Source organism: Benincasa hispida, chromosome 4 (assembly GCF_027475165.1).
Source record: "Benincasa hispida cultivar pf3 chromosome 4, pf3_genome.v1.1, whole genome shotgun sequence".
Taxonomy (NCBI): Eukaryota; Viridiplantae; Streptophyta; class Magnoliopsida; order Cucurbitales; family Cucurbitaceae; genus Benincasa; species Benincasa hispida.
Window position 1 is genome coordinate 20,143,043 of NC_143481.1, and position 6,710 is coordinate 20,149,752.

General features: G+C 35.2%; 1 pseudogene; it reads left to right on the plus strand.

Annotated features, from left to right (window-relative positions):
- Positions 1-417: 417 nt before the first annotated feature.
- Positions 418-1,089, plus strand: LOC150036565 (secreted RxLR effector protein 161 pseudogene; annotated as a pseudogene).
- The last annotated feature ends 5,621 nt before the right edge of the window (positions 1,090-6,710 follow it).

Consider the following 6,710-nt stretch of genomic DNA (forward strand, 5'->3'; position numbering starts at 1 on the left):
GCGTCCAGATCCTGGAATATAAGATTTGACACTAGAATCAAATCTTATGGCTTTGAACAGAACGTTGACGAACCTTTTATATACAAGAAGATAGTCAATAAAACTGTAACATTCTTAGTTTTGTACGTTGATGATATCCTGCTTATTGGCAATGAAACAAGTTTTCTTGCTGATGTAAAGAGATGGTTAGCATCACAGTTCCAAATGAAAGATTTGGGTGATACTCAGTATGTTCTAGGAATACAAATCTTTCGAGACCGAAAGAATAGAACATTAGCACTGTCTCAGGCATCTTATATTGACAAGATGTTGTCAAGGTATAATATGCAAAATTCCAAGAAAGGTTTATTACCTTTCAGGCATGGAATTTATTTTTCAAAGGAACAATGTTCTAAGACACCTTAAGAGGTTGAGGAGATGAGCAAAATTCTATATGCTTCTGCAGTTGGGAGTTTGATGTACGCTATGTTGTGTACACGTCCTGATATATGTTTTGTAGTTGGAATTGTCAGTAGGTTCCAATCTAATCTAGGACACGGTTATTGGACCGCTGTAAAAAATATCCTTAAGTATCTTAGGAGAATGAGAAACTACATGCTTGTGTATAGACCTAAGGATTTGATCCTTATAGGATACACTGATTCTGATTTTCAGACTAACGTAGATTCCAGGAAATCTACTTCAGGATCAGTTTTCACTCTTAATGGAGGAGCTATAGTTTGGAGAAGCATCAAGCAAAGTTGTATCACTGACTCCACCATGGAAGCGGAATACGTGCCTGCATGCGAAGCTGCTAAGGAAGTACTATGACTACGCAAATTCTTAGCTGATTTGCAAGTCGTTCCAAATATGCACGTGCCTATCAAACTGTATTGTGACAACAGTGGTGCAGTTACTAACTCAAAGGAACCCAGGAGTCACAAGCGTGGAAAACACATTGAACGAAAGTACCATCTCATATGGGAGATCATACATAGAGGAGATGTGCTCATCACAAGGATAGCCTCTGAAGACAACCTTGCTGATTCATTCACCAAGGCCCTCTTGGCTAAAGTTTTCGAGGGCCACCTAGTTGGATTAGGACTCTGAGTAGTGTAATCTAGGGCAAGTGGGAGAATGTCTATGGTATTGTACTTCAATTTCTTAGCTACCTATTTACGTGGTCCCATAGTGCCTCAACATCTACTGCAGCCCCTGCACTTTCAAGAAGCGCCACAAAGAGCTCCTTCGCAACACCCTCCTCACCAAGAGCCCCCGCTGTAACTCTAAATTTGGGGGTCTACCACCTTCTACACAATTTTGCATTCTTTTTCTGCGGCCATTCATTTTTTTATAGATAGCTATACCTTGTATTCTTCTGTACATACTTACAATTTTGTGTTGCAGTCATTATAATTCTTTGTGTACTTAGACAAATTTTATACAACTGGGTAATCATTCTTTCCTTATGCATTGGCCTCTTTATTTTTATCATCCTTTGTCAATTTAATACAATAATTCTTTTCTTTTCTTTGCGTTGTTTATTTGTGCCGCTATGATGAGCAGTATGCGTAACCTTAGCAAAATTTCTTTATACATTGTATTTTCTGCCTAACACTTAGACAATTCATCACAATAACTCTATTTTACCTTTTCTATTACAAGACTCTGCTCAAACCTTCTTTTCAAAATTTTGACTAAGTGTTTTGTCTTTTCTGTCCAAACCAACGCAATGAGGACCTTGCACATCTCTAAATTTGGGGGTGGGAAAGGTCTGAGCAGATGCGATCAAGCGGATGCGGTCGTATCAGGAAAATGCATTCATCATCCAAAAAAAAAAAACTCCGTTGTCAGCGCAAGGGAAAATCCCAACATGATAAGTGTCAAGTCGTGAAAGGAACCTGCTCGTAGTTGAATGTTCGGATGACACTCGTGGGACCAAGCCAAAACGAAGGTAGGTTACCAGGATCGATGTAATACAAAAAAAGAGAGAAAATAAGAATAAAAGAGACAACTCCACTGACCAGCAAAAGTAAAACTTGGCTAAGGATCAAGAGTTGAAATTGAGCTTGGTACACAACCAAAGTTGGATGCTCGCACGACAACCATGGGAGCAAGCCAAAACAAAGGGTGTAACCATGATCAACGTTCTCTATAGGATGACGCATACCAGGCCACCGCATAAAAGGCGCACTTTGTTGTTTTTACAAGAATAGGTAAAACTTTCTTTTCAAAACAAGAAGAGAAATTTGGGCAGAGGTTTGTCTTAGATAAGAATAAAGTAGAGCATGTTGAATAAATGTCAAAATATAGAAGAAACTTGTAGGTTTAAGAAATTATGTAGAAGTCGAGCATTCGGAGTAGCCGATCGATGCAAAGTTAGGATAGGATTTGAGCTGAATTGCCTTAGTTGAGGATATGCTTGAGGACAAGCATATATCTAAATTTGGGGGTGTGATAATTTGTAGAAATACAAGTTATTTATACCATTTTATTTAGATTATGCGGCAAAAGAAGGAAAAGTTGCGTCAACCGTATAGAAATTGGCTTAGAAACGCGAAAATTGTAAAGTTTCATAAGCACGCCCGCTAACCCCATTGCGATGGCAAAATGGAATGTCCAAGTCTTTGTTTTGCAGGAAACAGGTCATCGCATGCGACAATTGCTTGAGGACAAAAAGAACAACGCATTATCACAGCATGCGGCTATCATTCAAGAATAAAGAAAGAATAACGCAATTGCAGCGCATGCGATGATCGATCATGGACTCAAACGATCAATGCATTTCCACCACATGCGGCAATCGATAAAAGATCAAAACAATTACACCGCATACGGCGATTGATCGTAGATGTAAAGAGCGATGCATTAGCAAAAATGTTTGAAATTATACAACTTTTCTGTTGTACGATTCTGACAAATTGAACGTGGAGAAGAGCGCACATTTCCACTATGCCATGGTAGGAATTATAAGCTTTTCAGAGCGGGACCACTAATGCAGAAGAAGCCAAGGTCTATAAATAGCTTCATCAAATTCAAAGAAAGAAGGCTGGTCTGAAGAGACAATTTATAGAAATTCAGGGAGAAAGACGAGACAAGACCGAGAGGTAAGTCTCTGGAGCAAGAAATTATTTCCATTCCCAAAGAAGAAGCTCTGTGCAAAGATCACTTCTACCTGGAAAAAAAGCCTGAGAGGGAAGCTTTCAATTCCATTTCTACCACACGCCGACAAGCAAATCATCTCCGATCGGGATCCGTGTCAAGACATTGACACGCTTTCTGTATTTGTTCTCATTTTCTATTCATCTACTTAGTTCATCTCTAATCTTTCATTCACTATCTGTTACAAACGCTTATCCTTAGATTTTAATATCATTATCGTATTCATCATCATTTATCTGTTCTTCTCCATACATTCATCATCCATTTTATTCGTCATGTGGAACTAATCCCCAGGGTAAGGGGAAGGATTAAGTGAGTTATTTAATCTTTGTTGAAGAAATCGACTAAGTTTAGCTAAAGCATGCTCAACGACATCTTCATCTGTTAGAGCAGAAGTGAAGATTTTATTCCGCCTCTCGAAAGAAGGTTGGAAGAATGCGTTAACTAAAGCGAGAAGTATTTCCAGAGATGGAAACAACTTTGCATTCATCATGTTCATCCCTGTTTCACCATAGACATATGGGAACGTGGCCGATCACTGAGAGGTGTAAGCCAAGGGAAAGCGGAACCTTAGTTGCATCCTCAACAAGATTGACGAACTTGCGATATCCTTTCCCTCAACCCCTTCTCTTTCTGACTCATTCCACAAGACTTGCCACCGCATTCATCATATACTTTTGCACATCTTCACAACCAGTCCTCAACTTGTATATTTAATTGTTCATTTACTTTATTACCGCACTTTATTTTATCACTGCAATTTACTTATCACCATATTTTATTATCACACTTTATTTATCATCGCACTTTACTTTATTATCGCATTTTACTTTTTAAATCCAATTCATTATTCTTTTTGAATACCGGTCGCATATATCACATTAGTATCATACTAATCACCGCAATCCCCGTGTTCGACCTCAGATCACTCTGAGAAACTTGTGTTGGAATTATACTTGGTTCCAGTGTAAGAAAACTTGTGACACGCGCACTACACGAATGCATACTACGAAAGCATCACCGCATACATCATTTAGAACATAGTATCGTATATTATCATTGTCGCAAAGCGCATACGTCAAAGAGCTAACAAGTTTTTTACTACATCATCAATCATTAAATTTCATTATATGTTTTTGGCGCCGTTTTCGGGGATCGAAAACTTGAATCATCACATCAACACTTAAATTTTCATTACAAGTTTTTGGCACCGTTGCCGAGATCGAAAACTTGAATCATAAATCATCAGTGCATAAGCATAAATTTTCATTACACTTTGCAAGATGGAATTCACTCCTACCCTATTTAGGGTTAGCAGATAGGTTGTTCTCTCAAGTACTGACTCTAGGTCTTGAACAATGGGGCCCCGCCTTCTCATGATAGAGAAAGAATTTAATTCATAGAGGTTATGAATAAGAATTGTTCATTAGATGTTCAATAGGAACTTAAGGAACAAGATGTAGTCACAGGGGTAAAACGGTATTTTTGACCTATTTGTGATTACGAACAACCTGTGAAGGATTGACTTACTGATTATGATTATTAAGTGGACATAATATATCTACAGTGAGGGGAGTTCAACTATGGGCTATAGTGGAGTGTCCCATTAGTTAACGAATGGGGGTTAGATCGAACTAATGAGTTTAGCCGATTAATCTCGAATCGTTAGAGTCCATGATCTGTAGGTCCGCGAGGTCCCCCTACTAGCTCGTAAATAGATAAGCTTTAAGGTAGCTTGAGAAATTAATTTGAAATGTTCAAATTAAATAGAACAAGAGAATATATATTTAAATATGATTTAAATATATGAAGATGATTAATGTGCAAAAATTAATTTAATATTTGATATTAAATTAATTAATATTTTAAATTAATTTATGAAAATCATTTAAGAAAATCATTTGTTGAATTAAAATGGTTTAAAATCATTTTTTGTTTTAAAAGAAAATGGAAAATTGTTTTGCATGGTTGCACAAAATGAAAAATGAATTTTCTCCATTACCTTCATCTTTATGCTCACACAAAAGCCATTATCCTCACTACTTTGATTCTTCAAGTATGAGCTGCAAGCCATGCACTCTATCTCTTTGCATGTTTATCTACTATATATAAAGAAGATTGGAGTCGTTGGAGAGGGATGAATGCAGAATTTTGAGTGAATTTTCTGTGAAGAAGAAACTGTCTTCTTTAATCGGGTATTGTGAGATCTTCTTGTTTCTTCACATCTTCAAGCTGTTCTTGAGCCCCACAACTCTGCCTAAAGTTAAAAGCATAGTAGGAAAGGCTTTGAGGTGGTTCATGGTGATATCAAGTGAAAACAGCAGTTGTACAAACATTTTCTTAGATAGTTCATCAAATGTATGTTTTGATAACCCACCTTTTAGAAGAGCTGTCAAAATTAATGAAATAGAATGCTTATGGATCCTTGATACTTTCGCTGCATGTTATTTATCATTTCACATATCACTGGTAATAGTCTATCAATGATAGAAGTCTATTGTTGATAAAGTTGTCTACATTTGCAATTTTTTAAAAATGATATTATACACTTGGTTATTATTCCTCAAAATGCCCAATTGTAATTACTCCTAAATTAATCCATTTAAAGAAACTTACATAAGTGCAAGTTAAGAAATATGTATTAATGATTTTAAAACAAAATGAAATTAAATCCATTTACTTAAAGATATTAAAATAGGAATACCTTTTCAAGTGATTAAACTAAAAAAAAAACATTTGTTTTGAAAATAATTCATGTGTTTGTCAATTATCTAAAATGAATTTTGAAAAATGAGTTTATAAAATAAATTTGTTTAAGATAAACACTTGTAACCAACTTTTAGAAAAATGAATTATGAGTGTTTAATGAGATTAATCTTGTAATTTGTATGAGAATTAAACTCTAGCCTCATCTCCGGCAATTATTACGGGTCACCACTTCTGGCGACTGCCACCCACCAATCTCCAACCACCATTTACGGCAACCGACTTCGACTACCACCACCACCGACGAATTCTTTTATAGTAATTTAAAATTAATAAAAATATTTTTAGTATATAACAAACAAAAACTTTTACATAAAAACACTTTTGAAAAAGAGTTGTCAAATACATGTGCTTTTATTTTAATGATTTTTTTATTTATCAAAGGTGTTTAAATGAAAATGAATTTTTGAAAAACATTTTTTGTTAAGTTATTCCAAATAAGGTCTTAGCTTTATGATGATACAACTTCAAAGTTTAGATTTTAAACATATACAATTTAAAAAATTTAATGATAAAATTAAAATTGGCACGATTAAATCTTCTCCATTATTCATTCATTTATTATTAGAAAATTGTCTTTTTGGTTTATTGGTTTTAGACCTAGTTTCTATTTGGTTCTCAAAATATTAAAATTTTAGTTTAAGTTTTGAATTTGATTTCAATTTACTTTATAGATTTTTTAATGTTGCAATTTTACTCATGATATTTTAGTTTTGTTTCAATTTAGTCTCTAGATTTCAAGATTTACACTTTTAACCGCGCCTTTTCCACTAATTACTCACGTTCAATCCTTAGTATTAATG